At 47.2% G+C, this 17845-nt stretch overlaps 1 protein-coding gene across 2 annotated transcripts in view; it reads left to right on the top strand.

The window, feature by feature from the left end:
- LOC138267339 (inactive hydroxysteroid dehydrogenase-like protein 1) overlaps positions 1–17845 on the top strand; it is a 380706-nt gene that overhangs the window by 287357 nt on the left and 75504 nt on the right. The gene's annotated exons all lie outside the window — the stretch shown is intronic.

Genomic DNA, 17845 nt, shown 5'->3' with positions numbered 1-17845 from the left:
GGTTGGTCCGTTGCGTAACTTTCATTTGTGTAACTTATTGAGGTTTCTATTTTTGAGTCTGATGCTGGTCAGAGTGGGAGGCGGGCATGTGTGGCATCAGCATACTTTGCCATGAGGGCTTTACCACCACTGAGGCATGTTATTCTGTCATGTGGAAATTCAGTAAAGCTGTGAAAGGGACATTCCTGAGTAAAAGTAGATGGTGTGGAGATATGTAGTGGTGGATTAGAAGAATACTTGATTTTGTGGTGTAATATAGAAACATTAGAAATATATACCCACTGGGTAGTTATAGTTCAGTCAGCGTTTCCATAGTAAATGCCTTTTTGTCTTGCTTATAACTTTGGCACCGTTTGACAAATCTCCATGAAACTTCCCAAAAAACGTGCTGCTTCTTATTTGGTTTGTGCATGGAAAGTTTCAGAGTGATCCGTCAAGGGGGGAGGGATCCGAGAAGAAGGGGATTCCAAAACACAAATTCCTCATGCATTCTCCATATACTTCTTTAGTGAGGGCTACAGCATAAACTGGTGAAGGGAAGTACATCAAATTTGGGGAAAAGCTAGATCTTGGATTGCAGATTGTGCTTTTTGGATTTTGGTGCAAATTCGTTTGATAGTTTTTGAGAAATTAGGGTTTAAATATATTTGTATCTGAACAGTTGATTGGCCCTTGGAGGTTCTTTTTCCCATGGGCCACTTTGGTCCTACGGGGAGTCAGACTCTCTTGGGAGCAAGCGCTCTGATTGCAATTACAGGCCTCAAGGACTTAGTCCCCAAGAACAAATAATATAAGCGAGCAGGATAGGGATACCCTTCCCCCTAGGCTCGGTGAAAAGGGACCCAGAGAGACCTCCCCAGCGACAAAACTTTAAAAAATAAATAAATAAATAACACAAACGTCAGCCTGCCATTTTTATAATAAATATATGGGGAGGGGGTGTCAGTAGGACTCCCGCCCCCAACCCATTAAGGGCCCCGGGGACCTCATCCTCTTGGGCTGAGTATATTTAATGTAGGGGAGAGACGATGGTGGCTGCAGGGACCCCATCTCCCAGGGCCAAATACATTTAAAAAAGGGAGGGGAGCCACACAGATCCCCTCCCCAAGCCTGTGAAGGCCCCATGACTCCAGCACACTCACTGTGTCCCCAGGAGCCTACCCCAGGACACAGGCGTTGGCTCCTGTTTGTCGGAAGCATTTTTAAATCTCCCACCAAACGGGACCAAAAACACAAGTCTGCTCCCAGCCACAGGAGATTAAAAAAGTGCTTGTGCAGACAGGGAAACAAAACACACAGGGCTCTTGCCCAGAGGGAGCATGCAAAAAGCAGCTACTCCCCCGGCAGGAACAGTGCCAGCGCTCGCACATGCTGGGCCTGGGGCTCCCCGCGCAGCCCCCAATGTGATGCTTGGTGGATACCCTGGGTGGGCACCAGGGCACCCACCCATTATTAATGAAGGCCCCTGGGATGGGGTCAGTGAGGCTTGAGAAGGCTATGGGAGGGAGCCAAGCGCCTCTCCCCTTTATTATATTTGGTCCCGGGGATGGGGTCTCGGGGACCAAGAAGGCTCGGGAGCGGGAATGTATGGGTCCTGCCCACTTTTTAGGTTTCGCTTGCACAGAGCGCTTGCACTACTGCAAGGCAAAATTTATTTCTTAAAAAGAAAATCTAAAAAGGGCATTACAGCCCGCCCACAGGCTTACACATTCCATCCACAGCCTTCCCACTGGTCACTCTCTTGTCTTTGCTTCTCATTGGTCAGCAGGAATACTTACGTCATGAGGTTGTACTTCCTCTCTTCTCCTTCGGGCTTTGGCGGTTCTCTGGAGCTTGGATGGAATTGAACGAACTACTCCTTGTGGTTGGCGATCAATGGCTGGCCCCAGTGTCCTTTCATATGCCGCGGGCTTCTGAGGTACTTCTTTTTTTTCATATTTACGCTCTCAGAGCCCCCTACTACTACCCCCTCACCCTGCATATACACACACCAGACGGAACCAAGTCATCTCTCCACTTCCACTGCTCTTTTGAGGATTTAAAAAAAACTTTTTTCTTTGGTGGAGTTGCGTCTGCAACATCGGCATTTGTGTTGCAAACTGGTGTGTACAGCCTGGGCCCGATAAACCCACACACGTTCACTACATTATGGGCAGTGCATGGCCCCTGTGACAACCAGGCATCACATCAAAGTGTAAGCTATGTGATCAGCCGGAGTCAGCATAGGCTAAGTTGGAGGACTGCATCGTTTCAGGCTCCAACACTGTGGTGAGGTGAGGCGTGAAATCATATGCAGACTGTGTGCTCTGCTCAGGGGCAGGTCCACACCACACTCCCCACAGGGCAACTGGCCTATGCCTAGGTAGAAGGGAGGCCCACTCCACTACAAGTCTGAAGTTGCCAATGTGCTTCGAAGTCAGGTTAACTATGGTTGTGCAATGACCAACTTGTATCCCAATGAGAAAAAAAAACACACAAGCACACGTTCACTAGAGGGTGAAGGGTGGCGGGCGGTTCTTCCCTATCACATCCAAGCACTAGGCACTATATGGCCTGGGTCTGCAACTGCAAGCCCGGGGTCTGTCAAAGGAGCATGCAGGTGAAGGCTGGACCGCCGTTTACAGCAGCCTGTCATAGTAACATACATTCCAAGGATGTCCGCTCACTAATTTCCTAGTCCTTGTGCAAGCCAAAATTATGATTCCCTCGTACATGCATGCACACTAGACTTGAACGCTTCCTCTGGTTGCTGCAGGCAGTGGTCCCTAGTACATGGCATGGGAGCGTACACACTTTGTGCGGGCACTGCTGTTTAATGCCCTCCATCCTCCCAATAATGCCCCCTACTCGCATGCACGCTCTGCACGAGATAGTTTTCCCTGCTGCCTGTGGGCACTGCCGCACTACTGCAAGGCTAACTCTTCCAAGACATGGCCGCTCTCCGTCAACATATAATATTTCACGAATACAGAAGAAGAATGTGGGTGGTTATAGGGAGAGGATAGTGTTTCTGACCTGACAGGCATTTCTTTACATGTTGATGCATACAGACTGGTATTGAATTAGCATTAGCAATAAAACATAATCATGCCATGGGTATGTTACAGTAGGCGCTGTGCCAATCATATCTTAGGAGCACGCAATCTTACAATATGCTCAAACTAACGCTGCTTACGCTTGTGCCTCAACCAACGTCCTTCCTTCGACTAACTCGCCCCCGCTTGCACTCATGCTTGTGTATTGGGGGCTGTTAATGCAGAGGATCTGGATCCTAGATTTTAGGGGCCCCAGCTACTACCACATTCTGCTGGGTCCCATTTCCACCCCTTCTCGAGAGCGGATTCCATCTCCTCCAATCTCCATGTCCTACTGTCTCTCCGTCTCCGTCAGCACCGTGCTTGCCCATGCCCTAGGAGGTAAGATGAAAAGTGTTTTGTATAGCGCTTCGCACCACACTTTTGTTTGATCTGAACGCTGTAAATTAAATTTGTTACTATTGAGCAGTGGAATGGAGTTCAGTTAACATAACTCCGAAGTACAGAACAGCAGGAAGAACTTGTTGGCATTCATAACACAGGCCTGCACACACCTACCGTGCTGCAAATGTTTTTACAAATGCTCCAGAAACCATCACTTCTACTCTCAATCCCATCTCTCTTGTAGGTGCCCCATTATCAGAGGATGGTGTAGAGTTCCACTCAGTGAACTGCTACATTTCAACATTCTGTTTTACCTGCAATACCCCCTCCCTACACCTTCCAACAGCGACCGGGAGTAGAAGAGCACTGTGGGCTTGGGGGCAGGTCAGCCCCAAGCCATGCATATCTGAAATCTTGATACATTTATCCAGCTTTGGGCTTTTGTGCTCCATTCCTGCCTCTTTTAAGCTGTTCACTACCTTCAGTTCACAGCACAGAACACCTGGCAAGAGGGTGAGCTTCTGTGGTAGGAAGAGCCTGAGGTCCTTGCTCACACATCACGGACCCTTTAAGATCAACATACTGCATAATTTTCCATTACCAGGAACTTGTAGAAGTTCTTTCTCAGCATGCATCTGCGTCTCGTGGCTGATTCAACGCTTTTTTGTCCACTTCCTTTTCTACGGGTGCTCCTCTGCAACCCATTGCCTTCTTTGAGGATTTTCTATACCTGCTGCTTCTAGCTGTGCTCCTAGGTTAGTTGTTCATGGTATGTGTGTTCCCACCCTAGCTGCTAGTTCTATGTGTTTTCCTTTCTTAGGTGCTCACACACTTTGTGCTCCTGCACTTTCGAGCTGTGCTCCTTTTTAAGCTACTCTCACGCTCAGATTAGTTTAGATAACAGCATAGATTGCAAAAAATATATATAAAACAATAACAAAGAAGAGGTTACATAGATGAAACCTGTTGGCGTTGCCAATGCTTGTCATTTTTTTAATTACATTTGGCCCCGGGCTTTGGGTTACTTGGGCCCAGGGATACTCAGGGAGGAATGCTGCACGCCCACCTCCCTTAGAGTTTGGCCCCTGGAGATGGGGGTCCCTGGGGCCTTTTAAGGCTTGGGGAGGGGGCAACATGGCAACCCTCCTCTTTTTATTGGAACTGTTCCCAGGGTGGTGGTGCACCGTGGGGCCAATTAAGGCTCTGAAAGGGGGGCTTCACGCCCCCTCCCCTTAATGTACATGTTTTGACACCCGAGAGTGGGTTGCCTGGGGCCCAAAGACCCACCCTATGCCCTGCACGCCAAAGGCTGTGCGCAGCAAGGCTTTGGCAGCCTGCTGGGGATTTGACCACAGAGCCCAGTGGCAGGCCAAGCCCTGTAGCCAACCCCTCCACTGTGCACAATCAAAGGCTGTGCACAGCCTGGGGTTGGCTCCTTGCTGGAGGTTTTGGCCACAGGACCTGCTGGCATTTGTGATGTCATCAGTGATATCATAAATGATGTCACAGAACACGTCATGAGTGATGTATTATGTGAGGTCATAAGCAGCGCATGGTGGGGGTGCAAGTTATAGTTAGTGCTGCTAACTATAACTAGTGAATTTCTGTGTTTTTTTTAGTTCAAAACGTTACTGTTATCACCAACATATTCACCTACCCAGAACATCACTTTAACCTTTGTTTTTATCAGTGAATATATATATACACACACACACGGGCACGCACACACACACACACACACACGTATATACAGAGGCAGCAATAGCATTGTTATGGTTAAATTGACTTCACATTGAAAATACATTTTTAGTTTTTTTTTTTGTTTAACAAATGTGCACAAACAAAACTTTAAGAAAAAAGTAGATCCACTGTGTACTCTTCATGGCACCTTTTGTGCAGAACAGTCAAGCAGGGGGGCCTAAAAATTGAGGGGTGGTCAAAAAGTAACAATTCCCATTTTTACTTTCATCAGATTCTTTGCTTCTCAGTGCCGAAAAAACGGCTAAACAGAATGCCACCAAACCGAGCATGCAATAAGAACTTTATCTAAGCAAGTGCATTTATTTGGTTTGGTTTAATGCAAAGCAGTTTATAAAGGTAATGTCACCTGAAATTACTATATTACCATATTATACATGCTACTTGTAAGGCATTTTTTATATTTCATGTTTATTTTTGCGCAGTCAGCATACAGTATATAAGGTGCTTTTTCAAGCAGGGAACTATGTATAATTGAAACAGTAACAGAAATACAGGACAGCTTCATTGTCACTAGTATAAAGAACAGAATAATGTTTCATTGTGGATTTCAAACATTGGGGTTTAGTAAAATGCACTAAAAACGCCAGTCAGATTTACTATTTTTTCCTGCAAAGAACTGCAGCAACCAGTTTTGCTGCATTGCATTGCGTTGCACAAGCGAAAAAGCACAGTGCAGAACCATATTTACTCAGACTGGCCTGTTGCTGCTTTCATTCCCTGCACTGGCACTCTAATAAAGCTGCCTTGTTCAATTTACAGCTTTGCACCATGGTGCAGAGGGGAGTGTGTCCTGTCTAGCATAGGATTTGTAGTAGAAGCATATCCTAGACTAACGCAGTAGGATACTTCATATTGGATGTGAGCTGTCCATTTCAGCACACATGCAGTGCATATCTGAGTAATGGAAATATTCCACCTTGTTAACGCCTGTTTCAAAGAGGCATTCATTTTTGATGCAAAGCCTAGTCTGGCTATCTTAGTAGATCAGCGTTTGAGTTAAAACCTATGGGTGGTTGTGACGATCCACACAAGTAATGTCCCTTTTAGTGAAAGCAGTTATTGTAATGACAAAAGGGCACTTCGCAGTGGAAAATACAGTATGCTCTGGAAAGTATATCCAAAGGTGTCACTTTGGGTCACTTTGTGATGGCACAAAGCCTTAGTAAATTTTGGGGCTCATTATGACCCCGGTGGTTGGCGTTAATCTCGCAGTAGTTCCGCCAACAGGCTGGCGGTACTTACCGACACATTATGACATTTCCAATGTACCACTCTCACCGCCATGGCTGTAGCAGCCGCGGGGCTGGAGATAACCATCTCCAGTCTGGTGGCTGCCATTGTGCAGCCAGTGGGATTATGACCCTGCCTACCTCCATGGTTTTCATGGGGTTCATAACGCCACAAAAACCATGGTGGTAGGCCCTATCAGTGACAGGGAATTCCTACCCTGTCACTGATAGGTGCCCCCTACCTCCCTTAACACCCCCCCACAGCCCCTACATCAATGCCCCCCATTCACAAACACACGCAGACACACACTTATTCACACATACATACACGCATGCATACATCCATTCACACTTACATCCGCACACACTTCAAAACATACATGGAGACACACATTCCGATTTCCATACATACACGCACTCACAGTTCAATTCATACATGCACTGACACTTCCATACATTCACACACGCAATCAACACTAAGCACACACCCGCATTCACACACACACTCACACATACATGCACACACCCCCACGCACACAACACCCCCTGGCCCCCTCCCCTGTCGGAGACTCGGGGGTCTTCCGGCAGGAGACGCAACCGGGCGCTGCTACCGCCAGCAGCGTCCACCAGCAAAACATCGTCAAGCCATATTGTTTGTCATAATACGGCTGGCGGCGGTCTACTGGCATGGCGTTGCTGTTGTAGCAGCACCACCTTACTGCCATGTGCCAGTATGGCCACGGCCAGATTTCTGCTCTTCTTGTGGTGGAAATCCGTCTGTGGTCATAATATGGCAGACGAATGTCTTTTGGCAGTCATCGTCGCGGTGGCAGGCGGTTTGTACCGCCAATGTTATAATGAGGGCCTTTATGTTTGTAGAAGTGAGAAGTTTTTAATCTGCTGCCTGCAGGTTTAAGCTTACAAAGGACCCTGATTGCAATTAGAATGCCCAGCTTTGATCTGCCTTTCAAGAAGAGGATACTTATTAAATAATGGGTGATGGAAAAGCTTATCAGAGGAGTTTTGGCTGCCATTACCTAAATACACAGTCATGCTTGCCATTACTTATAGGTATACTTGCGTTAAGAAACTACAACTCGTGGCCTAATGTTACTTAACAGCACAAGTTATAGGGCCAGATGTGATGTAGCAAAGGTTTTTACCCATTCTGTGTTTATGGCAAAAAGTGTTCGTACATATGGCCCATAGTTTCTTCATAGAAGTATACCAATAAGTATAACTAAAACTGCTGAATTTCTACAGTTTTGTATGGTTAAAAAGTGAACCTAACTATAATGCCCCTGTATCTTTTGGGTTTTTCAGTGAATTTCTATAATTTTTTAACTTTTATTAATATAACTACCATATGTGAACCATTAATACAACCATTGCCGCACATTGGTGTGCAGGAAGTATTGAGTGCAGGGCATGGCCTATATTACAGCCATAATACTGCCCTCTGCCCATCCATCCGTGGCCATCAGCCCTTGTTGTGCATGCCCTTCAAAATTTGTGGATCCTAATTTGGTACTGCAAATCTACGCCAAGCTTCATGCCCCGGTAGCACGAATCCAGCTTGTCTCACTGATGCAATTCTTTTCATAGATTTGCTTTTCTGAATCCTTATCCTAGAAAAGTCGATTGGCAGTGCATGGACCGGTGAAGCTTGCACTCTGGTCTCAGTTCCTGGGAATGAAGCATGCACTGGTAATTGGATCCTTTTTTTCAGGATTTGCAGATCCAAAACGCCTTGCAGTAGCAGCTGGGGACTGCATTATCTTTCTCTGTACTGTGGTCCCAGCCATCATTTAACGGATCTACAAGTCAGAGAAAGGATTCACAGAGCCTGTAATGGTAGAAAAATGTTTTTTTAAATAAAATAACTGTGAAACTTTGAGAGCCTCCCTATTATGAACTGCAGGTTAGGGTGTGACCACCTGTCCCACATATATGGTCTTTTTTCTCCTTCAGTGGGATGCAGGACTGCATCCTGAAATAGCTGCTGCAAAAGAAACACCATGGACCGGTCATGGAAGAAGGAGCATTCAACGACCCCAAAATGCCAAACTATAAAAAAAAATGTTAACCCTTTAAATCCCACTCAGCACATTTTTTAAATACATATCTCTCAAAAACTATTGAATGGATGGAGACCAAACCACCAAAATCCTACTTTCTGAGAAAATTCTACTTTCATCCCAAATTTAGTCCATTCAGCAGTTTTGTCTGCAGGCACTAGCAACATTTCCTATTGAACCCAAAACGGCGAAATACATTTTTTGTCATCCTCTGCATAATCTGCATTGGCATGCCGGACCTTAACTGACTATACCAAGTGACATTAAATTTAAAGCAGATCTGTCCATGGAGTAAAAAGTTAAAGGCAAACCAAAAAATGGCTCTTCAGTGGAAAGTGCAGCTGAACTGCAATTACACAGTGGCTATAGCTACTATGTTTTTATATATAAAGTTTCAATAGTAGGAGTGCTTTTTTTTTTGCTAGTTACTTTGGTGACCTTTGTTGAATCTGCATGAAAATTTCAAAAAAAGGTTCACCCAACTCAGCTAATTCATGTAAAGCTTCAGTGTAATGTGTTAAGCGGGGCCAAGGAAAACAGGGTCCCAAAATGTTGAAGTGAGAGTACCATGGTTCTGACAAAATGTTTTTAAAAGTAAGAAATGAAGTGTAGGTTAGGAGTCAGGGGTTAGGTTGACCACCTGTGGCGGGTTTAGTGCAAGGCCTGCCGTTCATTTAACATATCGTGAGGGAAGTAATATGTGAGGGGGATAAGCAGTGCATGGAGGGGGACCATATTATAGTTGACTCAGTAAACTATAAATGGTGCATTTCAGAGTTTTTTTTATTTGTAAACATTAGTTTTTGTATTAATTCAACACCTAACTATAATGTGACTTTAACCGTAGCTCTTTCCCATGAATTTTAGGGTATTTTTTTTTAACACAGGCTACGATCTTATTACTATACTTAACTATGTGTTACTTTAACCTCTGTTGTTTGTTGTGGATCTATATTATCTATTCTAAACTAACAAACACAGTCAAAGTGTGGATATGGTGATGAATTAAAACTGAAAAACCACTGGAATTCCCAAGTTATGGTTAGAAGCACAATTCATAACTTGTATAAATGCTCTGCAAACCACAACTAGTGCACTAAATTCAATTGCAATTAATGTATTCCTGGGGAAGATCTGTTTTGCCCCATGTGCATGGGGCTGGGGACCAGGGTAGGTTCACCCTGCCCACTTAAGCCTTTTTTAGATTTTGCCTACCAGACAAAGCAAGCTGTCTGGTTGCGAAAGCCCTATTGTGAAATTGTGGTAGGGTTGACCATTGGTGCTTAGCATTGTTTGGCTTTACGGTCACTGTCATTTGCATGCATTTGATCCTATAACTTGCTTTTCATCTTTTGTGTTTGGCTATTGTAGGAGGCTGGCCTGGTTTGTAGTGGGTACCTAAGGTACTTACAACTTATACCAGGTCCAGTTATCCCTTATTAGTGAAATGTAGGCAGTGTCTAGCAGCTTAGGCTGTCTAGGGGTAGCTGTAGAAGAGCAGCCAAGGCTGAACTAAGAGACATGCAAAGCTCTTGCAATACAACTGTAGTCACACAGTACTTACCCACAATAAAAGGCAATACTGAGTGTTGCCAAAAATAAAGGTACTTTATTTTAGTGACACAAGGCCAAAAATATCTTAAAGGCAATACTCCTACTGGAGGTAAGTATTATACACAATATATACACTAGTAACCAAAACCAGGTAAGTACACAGTCATAGAATAGTGCAAACAGTGAAAAACACAATAGATTGCAATAGGCCTAGGGGCAACACAAACCATATACTAAAATAGTGGAATGTGGAAGTTGGATTCCCCCCTAGGCAAGTGTAGTGTGTAAAGGGGCACTGAGAGTGTAAGAAAACAACAAGATAAGTAAAATACCCCAACCCAGAGCCCATGAAAACAGGAGTAAAGTACATTATGTTTCCTCAGAACACACTAGAAGTCTTGGTGAAGGATTATGCAAGAACCAAGCAAGACTGCAAGAAACCAATGATGGTTTCCTGGACCTGAAAACCTGTGGAGAGAGGAGACCAAGTCCTGAAGTCGATGACGAGTCTAGGAAGAACAGGAGCCGCTGCCACCTGAAAGAAGGTGCAAAAGTGGATTCTCTAGTTGGAAGAAAAGTACAGAAATGCACCAAAGAAGATAGCTGCGGGTTCCTGCTTTCTGCACGAGATGTCCCACGTCGAGTCATTAGATGCAGGCAGGTTGCGTCACTGGATTCCGCCAACAAGCCTTGGTCCAAGCAAGAATGCGTTTTGCGTCAAAGAGGAGCTGCCCAGACCCAGGTGGGACTTAGGGGTCCCCGAGACCTCGGACTGAGGAGACAGAGGCAGCCCTCAGCACTTCAGAGAGCCCTCAGAAGACCAGGCAGCACCCAGGGGAGTCACATGACATGGGGACAAAGGAGTTGTGAAGTGCAGTAGTTGCAGCACTACACAGGAGGATCCCACGCCGCCGGAGAACAACTCAGGGAGCTGAGCATCGCAGGATAGAGTGCTTTGGACCTGGGCTAGGCTGTGCATGAAGAACTTTTGGAAGAAGTGCACAGAAGCCCAAGGAGCTGAAGAAGATGCGATGCACAGGGGTACTGTCGGGCACAGGGAGGCAAGCCCTTACCTCCATCAAATTTGGACAGGTGGACCTTTGGACAGTCAGTATCACTTCAGTCCACCACCTGTGTTCCAGGGATCACGCTCGTCAACAGGAGAGGAGTCCCAGAGTACTGGTCATCGTCGCAGAGAGGTGCCTGCTAAAGCAGGGAAGTGACTTTGTCACTCCATGGGAGATTCCTTCATTTTGTTAGTGCAGGGGGAAGACAGGCAGTCCTCAGAGCGTGCACAACCTGGAAACTGTTGCAGTTAATAGCTGGAGCTGAAGTTGCAGGTCACAGTAGCCTTCCTGGATGCTTTGTTGCAGTTCCAACGGTTCCTGGAGCAGTCTGCGGTTGATCCGACGGTCAGAAGCTGAATCAGAGGATGCAGAGGAGTCCTGTTGGAGTCTCGCAAACCGAATCTGAGGAAACACCCAGAGGAGAGACCCTAAATAGTCCTGAGAGGGGGATTGCCTACTTACCCAGGTATGCACCTATCAGGAGGGGTCTTTGACGTCACCGGTTGGCACTGGCCACTCAGATGCTCCCAGAGGGTCCCCACACCTTGCAATCCAAGATGGCTATCGGCAGGGGCACTCTGGAGGAGCTCTGGGCACCACCCCTGAGGTGGTGATGGACAGGGGAGTCGTCACTCCCCTTACCTTTGTCCAGTTTCGCTTCAGAGCAGGGACTGGGGGTCCCTGAACCGTGTAGACTGGATTCTGCAAGGAGGGCACTGTTTGTTGCCCTTCAAAGCATTTGTAGAGGCTCTGGGAGGATACCCCCCCATGCATGTAACATCTATTTCCAATGCGAGAGGGTGTAACACCCTGCTACTAAAGAAAATGTATTGTTTTGCCTTCCTGTGATTGAGCTGCTCAGTCCCCAGGAGGGCAGAAACCTGTCTGTGAGGTGGCAGCAGCTGGGGCTGCAGTGGAAACCTCAGAGAGCTGGTTTGGCAAGCTGTGAAATAGTGTGTGCACTATTTCACTCAGGCTGCAATGGCAGTCCTGAAGGAGTGTTTGTATGAGCTCCTTATGGGTGGCAAAAGAAACGCTGCAGCCCATAAGGATCTCCTGTGACCCCAATGCCCAGGGTACCTAGGTACCATATACTAGGAACATATAAGGTGGCATCCAGTGTGCCAATCAGAATTGGAATATGGAGTCACTAAACTATAGTGACAAATTTGGTACACAGAGAGCGTATACGCACTGGAGTTGTGGTTAGCAGAACTCCAGTGACACAGTCAAGCATACTGACAACACACATAGGCCACAAACTATAAGCATTGGGGTCCTGGTTAGCAGGATCTCAGTGAGATAGTAAAAACACACTGACAAATACTGACAAACAGGCCAAAAATGTGGGTAACCATGCTAGAAAGAGGCTACTTTCTCGCAGCTATCCCTTGGTGCATAGCCTTTTTATGATCCTTTTGATTAGCTGACTTATATCCTTCCACTCCTCACATTTAGTAAACTACTTTTTAGGGTCGAGCGCACAAAGTGCCCTGTTCCTGGTGCAATCTCTCTATGGGCTTGTAACCATGTCCATGTCACACCCATCAGTTTAGTTGGTTTGTGGGCTTGCCTTTTAAAATTTGTTTGATTTAATTAGTGAAAGGCATGCATACATCATGCCTTTTTGGGTGTTTAGCTCTCCTCGAGCGCACCGGACAACTACTGAAAACATACGAGGCTTGATGTTTTCGGTATGGTTTCTGGACTACTTTTTCTTTTTATTTCATAGGCAGCGTGATCTCACTGGGCAGTAGTCGAGCGCTTTGCATGACATTGACCCTATTACATGGATATTTGCACTTTTGCCGGTAACATGGATAATTGCACTTTTAGCGATACGTTTCACTGCGACTGAACTTCTGTTTCCTTTGTGTGTCTGCTTTGCACTCATGGCAGCCATCGGCTCCCTTATGTGAAACTGTTTTTCTTTTCATTTTCAGTTTTTGTGGCAAGAAAAGTCCGGCTACGAGTATACAATGTTAATAGCTCTAATTCGAGCAAATGCAACACCCTTTGCATTGCAAATGCTTGTCATTAAATTGCTGCACGCACCGTAACTAGCACTGCGAAAAAATATTGTTGTTGGGATTCTGAGATTTCGCACCCTTGAGTCACAGTTTACAATCATGAAAAAGACCCTCAGGAACCGAGAATGGCGTATATTTGTGGTTTTCGTTTAGCATACAACTGCGGGAGATTGCTTCTGTCCAATGCAGCTTTCATATAGCTCTTCTTATCTCGGAGAATTCACTAAGCACTAAGATTAAAGTCGGTTCTCAGCACCTCCTAAGAGTGTGTTCTCTGGTTGCTACCACTTAACTGCCAATTCATGGTTACTGGTGCAGGATGTGTTCTGGCATGAACCCCTCACTCTATGCAGCCATTCCTGAGATTGCGTCAGGGCCCAGTGGGCTCTTACGGCTGGGTCACACCAGGCCCTTCATTTGGGGAGGGGTGGGAAAAGGGGCAAAGGACTTGTATAACAAATGACCTGTGCTATTTCTGGGCCTCACACTTGTGCTTCATCATTTCTTTATGGAATCTGATTATTAACATGATGGCTAACATGGTTAATGCCACCGGAATGGCATCGGATTCTGGATCTACTGGCTTTTTACTTCCCTGAAGGACTTGTTTATTAAACTTTGACAGAAGACTTGGGCCCTCATTACAACCCTAGCGGTAAATCCCACTTACCGCCATGCTGACGGCCGCCAACATAACGTGGCTGCGGCGGAAATCCGCTACAGGTATTACGACCCACATCTCATAACCCACCACAATACAGACACCCATACAAGTCTGCCACACCAAAGGTCAGTGATAAACTGGTAATAGCAAAACCTACATCGACAACAAGAATACGCCCACACTATCACGACCCACGAATCAACGCGGCGATCATTCAACCGCGGTAATCCATTGGCGGTGCACACCGCTGCGCTCAAAATACACACACATTTACAAAACACAACCACATTGGACAATTCAAAATACACACACCTGATACACATACACACACCACACCCACACAATCACACCACTATAAAACACACACACACATTACCCACAACCCCTTACAATTAAATTTTTTGAAAAAGCAGAGAGAGAATAGCAAACACAACATCAGCATCCACAGGCACACAACACCATCACTCATACAACATCCACGCACCTCAAAGATCACATCCCAACACAACACATCACACAGCACAGCAAACATCACCTCAGACATTACCCACACCACATTATGGCACCTCAAAGACACCCCAGGTTTTCTGAGGAGGAGCTCAGGGTCATGGTGGAGGAAATCATACAGGTAGAGCCACAGCTATTCGGATCACAGGTGCAGCAGACATCCATTGCAAGGAAGATGGAGCTATGGCGGAGAATTGTCGACAGGGTCAACGCAGTGGGATAGCACCCCAGAACACGGGATGACATCAGGAAGAGGTGGAACAACCTACGAGGGAAGGTGCGTTCCATGGTATCCAGACACCAGGTAGCAAGTCTTGGCAATCATGCATCCTGAGGACCTCGCAGGAGTAGCAGGAGGACTGGACTCTGGTAAGGCAAATCTTTACTACTATATCACCCCCATCCTACCTGCATGCCATCACAAACTCCTACCCCTACCATCACACCCATCACCCCAACCCCTCACGGATACCCCACTATCACAAACCACACATCCCAATACCAAGCCCTGCATGCAACAACAATGCATGGATACCCATTACAGACCTGCATGGACACCCATCACCAAAGCATTTCCAGTAGAGAGACTCACCCAAGCCACAAAATCATCACTCACACAAGGGCTAAAGCAACAATGCAAGCACAGGAGTAGAGGGAAACTCATACTTTGCACAGGATGCCACACACAGATACAATAACTATGCATTTACACCTCAACAGGACCCCTACCCAACATCATCGGACAGGAGGTGCCAGCCATATCCAGTCCCCCCACAGAAGAGGCCCACAGTGACGACAGCAGCTCTGCACGCCTGGCTCAAGATGACCAGCACGACCCATCAGGGACCTCTGGACAGTCGGTTCCCCTGCCACAGTCCCAAACCACCACAGAGCCTCCCCCTCAGGAAACACCACCACAGCACCCACCCAGTGGGCCCATGCCACTGTGCCCAGGACACGTCAGTCAGCAGTGTGTCCACCACTACAGGGACCCCAGGCAAACCCACTAACCGAAGACAATCAGGGACCTGGGTCAGTGGCAGTGGGCACACAGTTCAGGGGACAGAGGCACAGGACAACAAGGAAACTGGGAGGACTGCTGTGCGACAGGGTGAGGACAGGCCCAGGGAACCCACTCTCCACGAGGCACTCTCCAACATCATGGGAGCATACCACCATTCCCAGGAGACCATGGGCACGGTACTGGCCAAGTTTCAGGAGACCCAGCGGCTGCAGGAGGAACAGTACCTGGGGATCAGAGAGGACTTGAAGTCCATTGACACACCCTGGTCACCATTGCAGGAGTGCTGGCAGACATGGCCAACACCATGAGGGAGACAGTGGCAAACCAACGGGCCCCTGAAACTAGCCCGAACGATGAACAGCTATCCACCTCCGCCGGCGCTAGTGGACAGGAGGCCCTGCCACAGGACCAACAGGCCGCCAGCACCCCACCCCCTGCAGAAGGAGAACCACCCCGCAAACGGTCCCTGTGATCCAGGCACAAGACCAAGAACATTGTCAAGACCCCTGCCAGGAAATGAGACTGTCCCACTATGTCACCCTGACCACCTTGAACTGCCATTGCTCCACTTCCTATGCCCCCTTGGACAATGCACCTATGATACCAAGAGACTGGACTCTACCATGGACGTTCCTCCACCATCACCCCAGCCCATTGCACATCCCACTCCACTGATTAGCACTTAAATAAACACCCTTGAATCACAAAACAATATGGAGTCAGTCTGTACTTACACAAATGTGTTATTACAACCTCTCTAACAAATATAAATTTCAATGTTCATTTGCACATACCGAAGTATGACATTTTTTGGGCAGCAGTAAACATAGCAGAAGGCAGAATGTGGTGCCCAGATCTGTGAAAAGGAAAGCCAAAGTGAACTGTCAGGGTCCATACACAGAGGTAAAAATGCAGAATCATGCAATGTCCTACAGTAGTCTGTTATGAGAGGAGCAGTGCCAGTCTCTTACCTGTGTCTCCCTTGAAGCATTGCATGATGATGTTGTTTCGGTTGTCCATATCTTCTTCTTCAGCCTCCTCTTCTTCACTGTCCACAGGCTCCACAGCTGCCGCAAGACCAACATCAGGCCCATCCTCCTGCAGAAAAAGCACCTGGCGTTGCAAAGCCAGGTTGTGCAACATACAGCATGCCTTGATGATCTGGCACATCTTCTTCGGTGAGTAGTATAGGGAGCCACCTGTCTGATGGAGGCACCGGAACCTGGCCTTCAGGAGTCCGAAAGTACGCTCTATGATCCTCCTTGTACGCCCATGTGCCTCGTTGTAGCGTTCCTCTGCCCTTGTCCTGGGATTCCTCACTGGGGTCAGTAGCCATGACAGGTTGGGGGTAACCAGAGCCACCTGAAAATATCGAGGGGCATCAGTTAGACACACACAAACCCTTAGGGACATTCCCATACCCAGACACCTATTTAAACTGTGTGGGGACCTTGGGCTCACCTATTAGCCACACACGGTGCCTCTGGAGTTGGCCCATCACATAAGGGATGCTGCTATTCCTCAAAATGTAAGCGTCATGCACTATGCCAGGATACTTGGCATTCACATGGGAGATTTACTAGTCTGCCAAACACACCATCTGCACATTCATCGAATGGTAGCTTTTGTGGTTTCTGTACACCTGTTCATCCCTGCAGGGTGGGACAAATGCCACATGTGTACCATCAATGGAACCAATGATGTTGGGGATATGTCCCAGGGCATAGAAGTCACCTTTCACTGTGGGCAAATCCTCCACCTGGGGGAAAATGATGTAGCAGCGCATGTGTTTCAGCAGGGCTGACAACACTCTGGACAATACGTTAGAGAACATTGGCTGAGACATCCCTGATGCCATGGCCACTGTTGTTTGGAAGGAACCACTGGCCATGAAATGGAGCACTGACAGGACCTGCACTAGAGGGGGGCTTCCTGTGGGTCGGCGGATTGTGGCTCGATCAAGTCTGTAGGTGATAATGATGTTTCCGTCTTCCACTGTCGTCAGGTCCACCAGGGGTCTGTATACCGGAGGATGACGCCATCTCATCATCTGCCCGAGCAGATGTGCCCTATGGAGGAGAAAGGTGAGCAGAGGGTCATATACCACATAGGTTGCACAAGGGTGTTTTGCACTATTGTGATTTAATCGGTGTGTGGCGCTGTCTGTCCGTATTCCTGCCCAAAAGTGCTGTGACGCAGTTAGGTGCCCTGCCATGTGCCCCCCTGAAATGGCGGTTGCCTGACCTTTAAGGAGGGACAAGGGGAAATGAGGTAACTGCGCTGGCGTTGTGCAGTGTCGCGGTAAGCGGACAAAGACCGCTGCGCAATTCAGCATTGGTTAACATTGGGCCATATGGGTTCCAGGAGCCAATGATGATGTACGCCGCCGGTGACGGTACGCACCGCCACGGATGTGACTGCCATTTTCTATCTCTTCACTCACTTGATACCTGACCTTCAACAGGAGAGGACCTACACTGCAAGTGCTGCTGTGACCTGAGTCTGGAAGCGA

This window comes from Pleurodeles waltl, chromosome 12, assembly GCF_031143425.1.
Source record: "Pleurodeles waltl isolate 20211129_DDA chromosome 12, aPleWal1.hap1.20221129, whole genome shotgun sequence".
Taxonomy (NCBI): domain Eukaryota; kingdom Metazoa; phylum Chordata; class Amphibia; order Caudata; family Salamandridae; genus Pleurodeles; species Pleurodeles waltl.
Note: the sequence above shows the minus strand (reverse complement) of the source record. Positions and strands in the feature narration are given on the sequence as shown.